A 14,754-nucleotide genomic window follows, 5' to 3' on the forward strand; every position below is an offset into this window, starting at 1 on the left:
GCGTAGATCAGAGGCAGAGAGGAGGACGCCTGGGGGAGAACCAGGGAGGGGTCAGAGGGGCCCAGCCTGCCCAGGATATGGCAGCCGCTGCCGGGGGATGACTCAGCTGCAAAGCATCTCTTTCCAGGCAAGACGTTCACGTCAGCACTCTCTCCACAAGCCCATTGGGTCATTAAATTACAGTCTGGACTCATTTTTCCGTTATCTGCAAGACTCATTTATTCCAAAACCATAACTCTTATTTGTTGTACTCAACAGTGTGTGTGAGGGTCATATACTTATTTTGGTAAAATAATAATCTCATGCCTGTAGGAGTTTAAACTGAGTTGCTATGAGTGAGATTATGCATGATGGCTCCTGGAGGTGTCGATGGATGCGAGCCCAGGGTTCTGATGTCTTTAGCAGACGGCGGATTCTGTAAACAAGGTTTCTCAGATCCCTGAGCTGCTCGGCCCTGCGCTCCACTAGCTTCCTGTCCTACAGAGGCACCCTCCGTCGCCACTATGCCGTTTATTTCTAATTGGTCTTCTTTTTTGAACATGCATTTCTTTACGTATCCAGTATGCAGCTTTTCTTAGCTTTGACACTTTAAAGGAGGATCACTACTGTTCCGCGCTTCTGAGACGAGAATCATAAAAAGTCAACTGGCTCGAGTTTAAAAATGATAAAGAATTTAATTGAAGTAGTAAGCAATACACAAGGTGAAGCTGAAGTAAAGAATGAATTGTATATTATTTTACAAAAAAGTCCCCTCGTCCAGTCTGATATGACCATCAATATTGGTCATATAATACATAATATTTGGGGGCGTGTCGCTTGTGCTGCAGTCGTATGTGATTGGCTGCACGTCCGAGCCCAGCTCCTCCCTCGTGAATTCCTTTCTGGCTCCATCTGACGGTCGAATCCCGTAAAGAGGCATTTGTGCTTTGCCGATCTGAAGTGCAGTAAACAGAAATGATTAGAATTTCCTCGTGAACAGTGAACGTGACACAAATTGACCATCAGTGTGGAGGGATTGTTAGGGTCTCCACTATCGCTCTTCATTCTTTACAACAAGCAACGGGCAAACCTCCCTTTTCTTGGACGGTGAGCCCACGTATTTCACTTGAAGAGACTTAATGACGTCGTATTGTTTGGCTTCGCTTCGGTTTTCTGTAGATAAATACTCATGCTCGTTATGTGGCGCTAAAGACCTGGAGCTCGGGAGAACCTCAGACTGAGGAAGCGTGCGCAAGAGATGCCAATCACCTCACGTCAGTTAGCCAGTGGCGTCAATTAGGAACAAAACTCATTTCCATGTTGACGGGATTTTAAGTAAAAAGCATGATGCTAAAACTTGCAGTTGACTCACTTGTTCCATGCTGCATATTAAAAGGAGCTGAAGGGCCATAGCAGGGCTAGTGGAGCAGCTGGGGATAAAATAGGCTGTGAACATCTCCACAGAGGAGGAAATCGGCGATGAGTCTTGAGACGAGGTCATCCGCATCGGTCGTGTAAGGGATTTATCGAAGGTGGTACTGGCTTTGCAGTCGGCTGTGGACAAGGAGAGATTGTAAGATGATCCAAGCCGACCGACCCCCCCTCACAGTAGTCCGTTGAAAGAACACAGCCTTTAAAAGGAAGCTTGATTTCAATGTTTCAAATAGAAAGTAGAACAGGGTCGTCCTTCAATTAGGGGCTCTGAGGTTGAATCTATGCATGTTAATTGGGCCTAATGGGCGGCCCCCGCCATTAGTGTGTGAACGGTGGAATAATGACATGAAGTATAAAAGCGCTTTGAGTGGTCGGAAGAAAAGTGTTATACAATATAGTCCATTAACCCATTAACCCCTGGAGACAAAGTGCGGATTGGTTCCACAAGAGAAAGCCTCGGTTTGCAAAAGGTCTCCGTTACATGTGATTTTGCATCGTAGCCTTTGGTGGAGAGGAAGAAGAAGGTCAGGACAGTAAGGCGAGACTAATATAAAAGACCCGAGCTGAGGCTTCGCTTGCGCAGAGCGAGATGAAGCAGGAAGAGCTCAGGTATGTAAATATCCAGTGGAAGAAACGGAAGGACGCCCGATACCCGAAATCCATTCGCTCGCGACTTCTACTTCTTTTTAAACTGTGGGCAGAAGCAGCTAAAGAGAAATGTTCTTGGCACGCCAAGTGTTTTCATAAGTCAAGTTTAATTTCATATCACCCGACACCCAAATTGAGTGTAACCTACCAGAAGGCAGCACTCCGACCACATCTGCTCACTCCGACCGCTGCTTCACAACGTGCATTGCAGAGCGTCTGCAGGGCCGTGACCTGGATTTGAATCCAGGTGATTCTGGCGACTACAGTCCTCATCCGTAGAACTTATTATGTCTCTACCCCATATTTGATGTTGGAATTATTACCAACGTGTTCGACTTCATTGCGTGGACGTCTTGAGAAAACCACGATCTTGTAAAATACTGCTGTTTACATTCCCCCCCCCCCCTGGACCGAGTGGAGGGCACGTCTGTTTCTCGTCCCAGTGAGTAGAGCGATCCTCCCTTTTTACTAAACACCCACCCAGCTAGAAGTATACATTCACGAGGCAGGAAAAACGAGCCCCCATCCGGTGATGTCAGACCCAACTGGGATCGTCACTGGTCCAAGATCCCTTTGTCTTTTTATGTGTCTGATCCAATAGACACAATCCCATATATCCTTATTACAAACGTATATACGTGCCCATAATTAGAGTTATAGTCTCGCCGCACTTCTCCCTGATTGGTTTAAGTCATGCCGGGCGTGGGACACGGGGGGGGAGGGACGACAGAAGTGGCATCAGAACCAGAGGAGAGGGAGGCGGGGAGTTTAAGACCATCTTACAGAAAGAGAGGTGAGAGAAGTGGGGAGGCGGCAGCCGGAATGACGGCGTTATAAAGTATTGGGAAAGAAAAGAGGGGAGAGTTGAGAGGAGAAAGAAAGGGGGAGGAGGAGGGAGGGAGGGAGTGGAGGAAGGAGAAAAAAAAGTGATGGAAACAGAAAACGTGGGAGCTGTGAGAACGTCGGGCAGACTGGAGCAGCGAGTGATGCAAAAGGGCGGGATGGAATTTGCTGAAAAGCGCGAGCCAAGGCGAATGCTCAGCTGTCACACAACTTTTGTTCTCATCACAAACAGGGTTCGGTCTCCGCGAGTTCTTGTTACGGCGCACACAAACAAACGTGAGGAGGGAAAAGAAAAGGGGAGACGGGAGAGCGGGAGGAAGCAAAGGGGGGTTGGGTGGGGGGGGCCTTTAAAAGGAAAATCACCAAACAGAATGAGACAGAAGCTTAAGTCGAGATCAGAAGGTTTGGTGACATGTGGAACCGGGGAGGGCAACGTGGACGATGCAATCCAAAAGAACAACCCAAAAGGGAGCTGGAGGCAAAGGGGGGAGAGAAAAAGACGAGGAGGGGAGGAAGTAATGGTGTTTTTTTCCCGTGCACCGTGGCTCCCTCACCCTCCCTGTGGACCCAAGGCCTGCGCACATGTCAGCGCACCAGCGCGCATATGTTTCTACTATTACACGATAGGCTGCGGTGAAAAAATATAGGAAAACAGTATCTTTGTGAGCAGAGGGGGGGGGAGAGAGAGAAGGGGGGGCGGAGTAATACTCCCAAAACTGCTGTTCCAACAATGAGCTCCACCTTCTTCAAGCGGATCTGTGTTACTTAAGTTTTCCAGTCGTGGCTGGAGAGCCCCGCCCCGTCCCGCCTCCTCCCCCCGACTCCCACCTCCTCCCACCTCCTCCCTCCCCATTGCCTTCTCCTTGCTCTCACTGAACAATGACAGCGTTGCCTCAGATTACCATCTCCTCTCCTGCTTTAGGTAGCGACAGCTGACCCCCCCCCCCTCTGAGCAGACGGTTAACTGAGCACGACCTTAACATGCATGGGGGGGTGTCACACATGGCCGTCACCCATCGACGGCGGGATGCGAGGGCGAGGGCGGCGCGGTGATGTCACGGCGGGCGGGACGGCCCTGTAGCTGTCTGCGCGTAGCAGTAGCGGAGAGCGGAGGGGCTCACCGAGGCGGCCGCTGTGACGTCGCCCCCGTGAGGTCATCTTTGGGGTCCGACAGCTGCGCCGCGGGGTCCTTCCTGGTTTAACAGTTACGTCGGGCCCAGGTGGTAATTACGGCATGAAATGCAGAAGAGGAAAAAAAAAAACCGCCCTGATTGCTACGCCGGCGTATTGACTTAAGTCAACTTCAGCATGAGAGTTTATTTACCCGGCCGGTAGATGAGACACACGTGTAGGTAGATTGATGTACAGCGGCTGTAAAACCCAAACATTGAGCGAGAAGACGCTAAAGTCCGTCGCTGCCAGCGAGTCTTCTGATCCTGGTTAGCATGAGAATGAGCGGCGGTCAAGTGAAGGTGGCCTCTCATGCTACGCAACCTCACCGGATCTCATCTGACCTCTAGTGATAACTAGCAGCAGCCGATCTTTTACACTGAGGAGGCACATCCTCGACGTCCTTTAGTGTTTCGAATAGCCCACAGGCACAGAAAAGGAAATACCTTGAGACATCCACTCGCGGCAGATGCGCCTGTCAAACAAACCGCGCGTGGGACCGAATGCGTATGAGCGGCAGAAGGAAAAATTCTCCTGCTAATGAGTTTATACTGTCACACTTTAGCACGAGTGTGCAAATGCAGATGTTTACACGAACGCATAAGCACAAAGAGCATTTGTCTGTGCCCTAAAAGTTCACAGGCTATAAACATGCCGAGCATTTCTGTGTGCGTTTGTGTGTGTGTGTGTGTGTGTGTGTGCCCGTATATCTAAAGAGACGCACAGTAAAAGGTGAGCGGGGTTGTGTGTGTGTGTTCGGTGTCAACACACTTTAAATTTAGCTGGCGCTTTGAATGTACATGTAGACCACCCTAAATAAACCGGAGCTGACCTGTCAAGAGTCATTATGTGGCAAACCCGCTATAGTTAGTTACATACGTCCCGCCGCATTGGCAAAAAAGGCAAATACAGGCCCGTGCAACGTAAAAGGTAAACGCTGTTTGACTAGCGTAGCACTGGCATGCTATCGGGAAGTCAAAGATGTTCTTAAAGCGGTTAGCAGCAGCTGGCCCGGCGGCCCTGTGAGAACACCGAGTCCTCCGTCTGTAAAAGGGCATTATTAAGTAGCAGTCATGACCATAAGGGGATTTAAGTCCAGACTGACCACAGCACTGTGAGTCAGACAAATAGACAGCAGCATTTAGAAGCTGTTTTTCACAATGTACGAGAATTGATTAAAATGTATTTTCCGCTATTCAGGCCAATATCAATTCTATGACTCATGGTGCATGATTCATTCGTATAAATGGTAAAAAAAAATCTATGGTGGACTTTGTTGGGACAGAAGCTTGAGTTGTGAAAAATGTCAAAAGAAATGCACCTCTCGTCTCTAGATAAGTTACGTGCTGTTTTGATTCAGATTCACGTTAAGAAACCCTTACACTGAAAAGCGGTCCGATTAAAAAGAGTCTCAAAAGTCGGCGGTTAGGAGGACGCGATGCAGACATGTGGTTTTCAGAATACAAACATTGGACCAGGAAAAGAAGAACAAGTCAGTTGGCCATCGTTCTGTAATTCCTCGCTGTTCCCGATGACTTTATCATGATGCCTTTATTGATTCACCCGAGCTCCATCTCCCGCTGCTTCCATCTGCCTCAGCTCCAGACTTTGGCTCCGTCACCGCTCACAAATAAGTCGAGGGCATTTTCAAATCAGCGCTATTGTTCCCATCGAGAGAACACCAACTGATGCCTTATCCTGCGGACGGATCTGCTCCACCAGGGGTGCACATGGTCGCAATCAATGCCAGGGTTTGCTGCAGGGTCCCTGCGTGCCTGGCGGCTCGCAGTCTCAATAGTATACTTCTCACTTTGCGCCTCCCCGTCTTTTTTCGACCCGCTTGCCAAAGCGGTTCCTTGAGGTCAAGCTGATTCCAGAGAAGAATGTCCACACAATTCCCAGGAAGTACATGGTTTTCCTTGCACCACTTACCAGCTGTAAGTGTGCAGGTGTGTGTCTGCAAAAGTGGGTTGGGAGCACCACAAGGACCATTTATGTTGTTTCTCCTGTTTACCCTCAAGCGTTTGGATTTTATGTTGTTTGAAATCCCTCGCGAACGTCTTGGCGTGCGGGACGTCGGAGCTGAGCTTACTTTGTACACGTACACGTCACACTGGTTGATGTCTGATGGGACGAGGTTATTTGAACCGATCTTCCTTCCTTATACAAACAGATTTTCGACAAAAACCTGCGCACCTTGGATAGGGATTAGCCTCTGGAGGCAGTCGTCTCTCGGCCTCTACCCTTGTCCGTCCCGCCGGCCTCCTCTTCTTTAAATGTTCCCTTTCCGCAGCCTTTTGCGCGTAAAGAAGAGTTGCGATGTCCTGCCACGTGTTGTTTTGAGAGGAAGAGCGACGTTGGAGTAAACGGGCCTACGGGGAGATCAGACAGAAAGTCTATGAGAAAACCCGGGTGTGATTCCCGTATCACACGCGCACACGCATCTGACATCTGCTTGGAACGTGGTGGAGGCCGGTGCGGCACAGAGGATGGAAAATGGCGTGTGATAGAAGGCAGGGGAAGAAGAAGAAGAGAAGGGGAAGGGGGGGGGCACACGGAAGAGATCAGAGAAAGAATATGAATGGGGAAAGGAAGAGAAAACCAGTGGGCACAAAGTCCATAAACCCCCGAGATGATGGTCTGAAAAGAGGAGATCTGGAGCGAGTCTCGTCGGAGCGCCGCGCACACGCGTCGCAAGCACGCACTTCAAAGAGCGCAGCTCAGGCAGGCCGGGAAGAGTCCAGACACGCTCTTCCTATCGCACCATCCACTTCCCCTCGCCTTCATTTTTGGCCGGTTCCACCAATCACAGGTTTGTTTTTTCTCCCCCCCCCCGTCCATGTGTCCCCCCCTTCGTGGCTGTTTTTTGAACTCTTTTCGGTGCTCACACGCCTCAGGACAGCCGAGCTATTAGCTCAGACAGGCTGTGCTTCTTGGGCTGGATTGCTACCATGTGGATTCCAAGCAGCTACGGCCTGATGCGTGTTTGTTAATTTGTCAGTGGTTTCAAAACGACAATAAGACGTTTCCATTTTAACCTGATCCGTACTCCTTAGTTCACAGTTACACTCAAAACCTCAAACGTCAAACTCACAGTGGTGCAGGAATTTTTTTTTTGTCCTGGTGACAAACGGCAGAACATTAACGCCCATTAACATGACTACTCTTACACTGCTGACATGGCCAAATATCCAAATATGTGCCACTGCGACTCTTTGTTTAATGCCTTTCTAACTATCAGGGGTAGAAGTTGTAACTTCAGTCATGGGGATCATTTATGACCGGGACGTTACGTTGGGACGTGCCAATTCCCCCCTCCACGCCTCCGTCTCCTCTCTCCCTCGGTTCCAGTCACCGGACACGAGGTCTGAATGGGAGCACTGGACTGAATCAAGGTTACACGGAGCAGAACTTGGTTTTGTCTCCATTGTGCGCCCGTCGGCGGCTCAACGTGCACCGTCCGCCTCGCCTGTGGAGTAGATGAGCTGATCCCGTGCCAGCCCGTTGTAGTCTGCACAGACATTTCTGTTCACCCAGAGCCTGGCGGTCTGGGTTTGTGAGTGTGTCATCGGCCGCATGAAGCAGGCGGCCCGCGGGGATTTCTGACGCTGAAAGGTGCTAAAGGACTCGGAAACCACACGGGCTTTCCCACTTCTTCACATCTCCCCGTGTTCGTCGAGTGTAGACTCCCCCCCAACCCACCCCCTCCAAAACTCTCTCCTCCTCTATCTTTTTTCCAAAGTGTATGCCTTCACCGGCAGACATCTGGATTTCCACTGCAGACCATTACATGGTAACGGCTCCCGCCTCTATGATCTTACGGAGAGAAGTGGTAAGTGGCAGCCATGAGATGACAGCCAACCCAAGGAGTGGCAGGAACGGCCCGGTCATGAATGCCCAAATTGTGCCTCGTGTCGCTCTTCACCTGATCAGTGATTTTTTTTTGTGTGGGGGGGGGGATTTTCAAACATAATAAAGCAATGAATTAACAAGAAGAAGCCACCACTCCTCAGCGAGTCCCCTTTCCAGACGTGGTGTTTATCAAAGCCAACGAGCACTTTGGCACCGGTTGCAGTGTTCAGATTTTCCACTGGAGAGCTTCCAAACTCGATGATCCCTTTAGATGGAAAGTATATTAAAGAGCGCCGAGCAGGAAGATTACCAGGGAAATTATGAGCTATGGAACGGTTGTGTATGTATGCATTGTATATGTTTGTGCATGCTGCACAAAGGAGCGGGGACGCTTGTATAAACATGCGTGAGACCCATAAATGACTCTTTCTGCACGGAGCCTCTAAGTGCATCAGGCGTGTAGTTCCTAGCCGATTTCAACTCCCCCTGGCTGTTAAAGGCTTCACTCTAACACGCTCGCCCATGCATACGATTAACACTGGGTTGTCTGAGCCAGCAGTAAGGAAGACTGAGGTGGGAAGGATTCGTCCCTGAGGGTTAAAACACCGTGGGGAAATAGTTTGAATGTCTGAGCCGGGTGCTCCTGGAATCCAGAAAGGCCCATTAACTTCACAAGGGTGGGTCCTTTTTCTGTGTCGTAACATCTGCTGGGCAGATCTGGGGGCGGAGGGGGGGATCAGGATGAGGGGAAGGCCGCGGTCCATCGGCCCCTTGATCTCCGTGACCTTTGTGTCTTTTTTCTAGAAATTAATCTTATGATAAAAGGGAAAAAAAGTCAAAGATCTTTTTCTGGGCGAGAAAGACGACAAAAGTTACAAAACGTTGGTTAAAGAGTGGGCTGCTTTGTTTCTGCAAAAGTTTGAATCCAAACCCTCAGATTGGTTTTCTTCACTGAGCCAGTGGCATCAGGACCAGTCAAGGGTAGAAAAGATGACCGCAGAGGGGTTGACTCAGCACACTCGCGGTTTCCATTTCCCGAGTATCCCATGATGCTTCATCCAAAGAAAATATGATGAAACTTTTCAGTAAAAAGGTTGAACTCTAACAAAGACAGACCTTTTACCCAATTTGCACCCGGCTTCGCCCCAAAGTCAAGGAGATACATCCTCATGCAATCATCATGTATGTTCTAAATGTTGCGTGTGTTCCTCTAGCATGTTGAGATACATAAGTGGATAATCAAGTCTTTTGACTCTCTTGTGGCGCTGCAGTCAGTGGATCACGTTATTTAAGATTCCCCCTCTAAGGACGACACAAGACCAAATTCCAGACCAAGTGATACACTTTAAAAATGTCGTTGTTGTATTTTTTTGAATATTTAGGGTTGCAGGAACACCCTGCAACCCTAAATATTCAAAAAAATACAACAACGACATTTTCATATTCAGGATTTCCAAATTTACATCACAGATATCGAGTTGTTGAGAAACGTTGCTTATTAGCGCCGCTCCAACCTTCCACGTGAGTCCGATTTTCCCACAAAATGTGTCTTCCTCAAACGTTTTCTCACCAATACAGCATTCATGAGGGATTTTAATTGCTTCTGCTTTTTCATCTGGCGGGCCATCTGGGAAGAAGGTCTCCCAGAAGACCAAGAAAATAAATCATCAAAGCTACAACAAAACCCCAGTTAAAGCTGAGATACAATGAGAAGATCTGATCCAGACTTCGGGACGACCCCTTCTTACCTCAATTGACATCGCTAACGTTTCAACATCTCCACTGTGTGTGTGTGTGTGTGTGCATTTCGCTCTGTGCCCGAACTCCACCCCGAACAGACCCGCGCTCCACCTCCACTGTTCAGCTCTGCGATTAGCATATCCTGCTGTCTCTTAATCATCACAGCGTGCGGCTGATGTTTAATTCATCACATCGGCTCTCCAAGTCGAGGGACAGAGAGCAGCCGGACCGCCGCGAGCGCAAGAACGCGGACTGCGCGCCACATGTGAGGCCGAGCTCGTGCACAGAGTGGTTTTCTGAGTTGTGCAGGCGGCGCCAAAATACATCCCATCGATTCTATTGGTTCAAGTCCATCCAAATGGGTGCAAACTAGTTTTATTCATTTTTTATCTCGAACCTTTGCTGACACGTGTTAAGAAATACCAAATACATACAGTAGCAGCGGGGAAAAACACAGGAAGGTGATTTCTTATAATTATGGAGAACAACCGAAGGAGAAATCAGCAGATATGATGGATCATCATTTCATTGCAATATGTATGTGAACGTGTGTGCACACGGAGATCGTTGTGCACATTCTTAACATAAGCTTTATTACCACGGCTGTTTTTAATGTGTGAGGAAAAAAAAACTAAGAGGCCCTCTGTGGAATATAATGAATATTATTATTATTATTATATGTCTGTGTACGGATCCGGCGTGCCTTTCCATGCTCTCATTTATACATGCAGATGGATTCCCCAGGTCTCTGCTGACAGGTGACTTGTATGGTGTTATGATAATGTTTGTCTAATGCAACCGTTAGAGGTCCATGAGCCTTCTGTGATGTGTGAGCAGCATGAAACACAGTTGCAGCAATATGCATGAGTAGCTACTCGCTTACCGATCTCCGCACCTCCTGATGGGGATGACAGTCGATTTTATGTGCTGTGGTTCCACCAATTCTCGCTCTTGGAGCTCCTTCATGTTTTCTCCATATTTTCTGTTCACTGAATAAAGACGTTTTTTGAGTTTCCCTCTCGAGAAGACCTCATTCACTGTGAATTGTAAATAGTTTACATTGCGTTCTGGCAGCAGGAAACACAACGTGATTATAAAATAAATGAGGAGCCACAACTATAGTTGCAAAGATGTGAAACTTGCAGGCGGTTAAACAACTTTAGTGGAGAACAAATATAAAATGCAGTGAAAAAGACAGAGGCTGCATGACATCAATGGCTGAGTTCTGCTTAAACATACAAGCATTTAAACGTGTTCCAGTGGACACATACGACACAAGCGTGAACCTGAAGATGAGCATGAAATGTTCCATGTGAGTGTTTAATGATGAAGTAACATTCCATCCTGCAGCCCGGGCTGCAGGCAGCGCAAACATGCCACATGCACTGCCAATTGGGGATTAGCACTCAATTGACAACTGGCAGCTGGCGAGTTCATGACAACGTGTCAAGAGTGTGTGTGTGTGTGTGTGTGGAATGGAGATACTGCTGCATCCACCAACGTGTATATGTGTGTGTGTGTGTGGTTATTCGTGCTTTTATGGTTGAATCTGATGTTTTCAGCTAACGGCTGCTGAACACTTCCACATCTGCACACGAATTGTGCGCTCTTATAATATTTATCTAAGCTCAGATCCAACCGATGGAAACTCGTGTCATCATCTTTGAAACACACCAACAGAATTATGGGGGCGTGTTTTTCGTCTGTGTAGGTGCACAACCATCTGTGCACGGAAATAGAAGAAGAAGTTTGATTCCAAAGACCTCATTCTGAAATGCTGTGACATAAAGAAGAAGCTTCCTATTTCCTTTCTTTGGTTTTGTTATTTTTAGTTTATCATTACACTCATTTATCTTCTCCGCCTTTTTTTAGTCGCAGCCCACGTGTGGCATCTCCTCCTTCGTCCAGCCTCGCGCTGGGTCGTGACAAATGGTGGTGGACCACACAAGCGTGTAATAGATCTCCCTTCATTCGCAACCAAAACGGGTTTCAAATATAAAAGCTCGGACTAATAAAACACGCAAGCTGAATTATGTAGGAGACCTTTTAAAACTAAACTCATGGTTTATTGTGGATGGATTGATTTATTTTTCCTTGTTCCTCTACTCTTTTATATGACTTGCCCAAACGAGCAGCCAAACCCCCACCGCAGTGGCGCCTGCCCGAGTCCGCGTGGTCCACATGCAGGCCGTGCAGACTCAACCATGACGCGGCGGTCCACGCTGGCTCCATTCGAGGGCGTCTCAGGGGCTGAAAGTCCATGTCGGCAAAAACGTGAATATGTTGTGTTCATCGGGTCAGTTGGTGCTGCCAAGTTTTTTCTTCATTTCACTCAATGAAATTGAGGGGGGCCAGCGTGGGGGGGGGGGACCCTAAAAACCGTGTGTGTCGCCCACACAATGGCCGGTGGCTTGTAAAAGGAGGCGGCCGGCCCCCACAAATGATGACCCTGACCCTAAGCTGTTTCTCTTACAATTCTCTCACAATTTCTGCATCCTGCAAGCGGAGAATGTGGAGCGCCTGTGAACCAACGCCGCGCTGGGACGGCCATGTTGTGTGCGATGCTGTGTGTATGTCGGGGGCACTGCTTTGCGATCGACAAATGAACATTTCAAACTCAGCGGGCCGTTGGCACAGCGGCGCGACGAGGCGCGGTGAGCGAGAGAGGCGAGAGCGTGAAGAGCGGGTCTTGTCAAAGCACACGGGCACAAAGTTGGCTTCCGCAATTACAGCCACCACTACAAACGGCCGCCAGGGCGGAGCCGGGGGGGGAACGAGACGCGGTTAATTAATCCCGTAGACGGCAGGCGACGACGATGTACGTTTCGGGTCTCTTCCACAGAGGCGCGACAACAAAGAAAAGAAATAGATTCTTCTCGTTCTAAATGCTCTCCACCGTTTTATAGGCGTGTTTGTTATGTGGGCGAACCTTTGCAGTTATGTGTGAGGGGCCTCTTTACATTGTTGTAACAGTGTAATTTAGCCGGTTAAGACACAACACACTTCACAGCAGCGCATTCATGACACTTTAAAACCCTCGTTTAATTAACGTCTACATCAAAGCCAGTAGAATGAGTGTAGTGTAATTTGTGTTTGCCCCCCCCCCCCAAGGAGAAGAAAGCATGTAGACTCTCACCATCTCCTTAGTTTGATAACTTTTCACTTTGGGAAACTCTCTGACTTCTTGCTCACTGGTTCTCATTCACTCTTTACAACGTCACTGACACATCGAAACTTTGATCAAAGTCCAATAACGTCATCAAAACTGATAAAATGAAAAAAGATTCCAAAGATAATTATTCCTATTTCATTCACCACTGTACCATCGGTAACACCGACAAAGATTGTTGGTACATCGCGTGTCGATAAACGCTGCTGAACCAACGAGGGTGTTGTAGTGCAGCACAAACAATACTCGGCTCCCAAGTTCCTCAGAATTCATAAAACAATACCGCTGATGTTTAGAAGGACAAAGTCTGCTACGAGGAAAAAAAGGATTCAAGCAATTGATCTATTTACAAATGCATGCAAATCCACCCCCTCACTGGGGGGGGATGTGTTGGTTGAATTGTCTAATGTAATGCTACATGGCACAGGGTCCCATTTGGAGGAGAAGGGGGGGATATATTATAGACAATGAAAATCTGACGATTTCTCAGAAGACTTTCTGGGCTGTCGGAAGATGTTCTGCAAAGTCGGGTCCAGTTCTGTGCGGCCAAAGCGGGAGGAGGGTCACTGGATGACTGAGAACACCACAGTTTGCCACACGAGTTATAAACCCGACTCGCTGATGCCGTCTTACAAAAGCACGCTGCCTCTGCGAGTGAGTGACAGTTCACGTTTGGGCCGTTGCTCCCTGCGCCTCAACTAACACCCCGGGGATGGATTAATGCCTGGCGTCAATACTTTTTGGCCGGCGTATTTGTGGGCGAGGAAATCTGTGCGGGCAAATCCTTTTTTTCCGACGGCACATGTGGACGAGCTGCGTCTGTGAGCGTGAGCAGACAGGTGAGGCCCGCGTGTGTTTTCTGATGACAGACATTACTCTGTCATTATTCCAGGTGTATATCTTCCCGGCCGACATATATTTGTACTTCCCTCGTAGACTTAACACTCAGCTCTCTTAACGCTGCAAAGTTTCACCCGCAGTGTGTTTCAGGAGGTTCACACATTGTGGAATGGAAAGTGTGGTGCATCACCGCACCACCTCACCAGCGTCCCTCTGACGGAGGCGGCAGCGAGGGCCCATTTTATTGCTTTAAAGGTCACAACGCGCTCCGACGTCGTTTGATTGGAAACACTCATTATTGATGGTTTTACATGCAGTACCAGTCATGAGTTTGGGTACACGTTTTTAAATTAAATGAGAAAATGTGTCTACACGTTTGGACTCGTACTGTATGTTCAAAGTACCGATATTGTGACAAAAAAAGAGTCAGTTTGCAGGTTGGCCCCTTTCTGCGCTCAATTCTAAGACCTCTTTTTACTACAAATCTCCGTTTGACCAGGAGATGCTCAGGGATCCACGATCGATCTGTGCTTTTTGTTTCGCTGCCTTTGACTTCCCTCCCTTCTCGCTCCTCTACAATCTCAAGTCATTAAATTGGAACCACGGAACCAACTTCATTCTGTAATTCATCTCCATCACAACTCTGGAGAGCTGCTGTATGTTTTGACGTGTTTGGGAAATCGTTGAAAGAGTCATACAAGGCTTTAGGGAATTGCAAGGTTTGAATGTGTAATTGAACTTGCGGAAAGTAAAACCATATGTATTTGTAAAGAAATAAATACAATTAAAAATCACAACAAAGGCCCCGAGTGCTCTTTCTTTTGGCGTCCAGATGTTTACGTTCACACGTTCTGCCATGCTAAGAAGTGTTTTATTCACCATAGATTTGCAAAAACTTCCTGCCTGCAACCCTCAAGGTCAACGGCCGACTTCAACCACCTGGCCAGAGATCTGCAAAGCAAGGCAGAACATGGACACAACCACGCAGCAAGTTGCAGATGTACCAACACATTTCTTTGTGTTCAACCTTTTTTAATTTCTGTGAACTCCATTGATCTGAACACCTACGTTACAGCGAG

General features: G+C 48.1%; 1 long non-coding RNA gene across 1 annotated transcript; it reads right to left on the reverse strand.

The window, feature by feature from the left end:
• Nucleotides 1-261: 261 nt before the first annotated feature.
• On the reverse strand, nucleotides 262-2,811 carry LOC144388312 (uncharacterized). Its single transcript, XR_013452640.1, has 3 exons — nucleotides 2,210-2,811; nucleotides 1,352-1,533; nucleotides 262-934 (listed from the first exon to the last, which is right to left on the reverse strand). It is a non-coding gene; the product is annotated as an uncharacterized LOC144388312 (long non-coding RNA).
• Between the last annotated feature and the right edge of the window lie 11,943 nt (nucleotides 2,812-14,754).

The sequence above is a fragment of the Gasterosteus aculeatus genome, chromosome 14 (assembly GCF_964276395.1).
Source record: "Gasterosteus aculeatus chromosome 14, fGasAcu3.hap1.1, whole genome shotgun sequence".
NCBI classification, from domain to species: Eukaryota; Metazoa; Chordata; class Actinopteri; order Perciformes; family Gasterosteidae; genus Gasterosteus; species Gasterosteus aculeatus.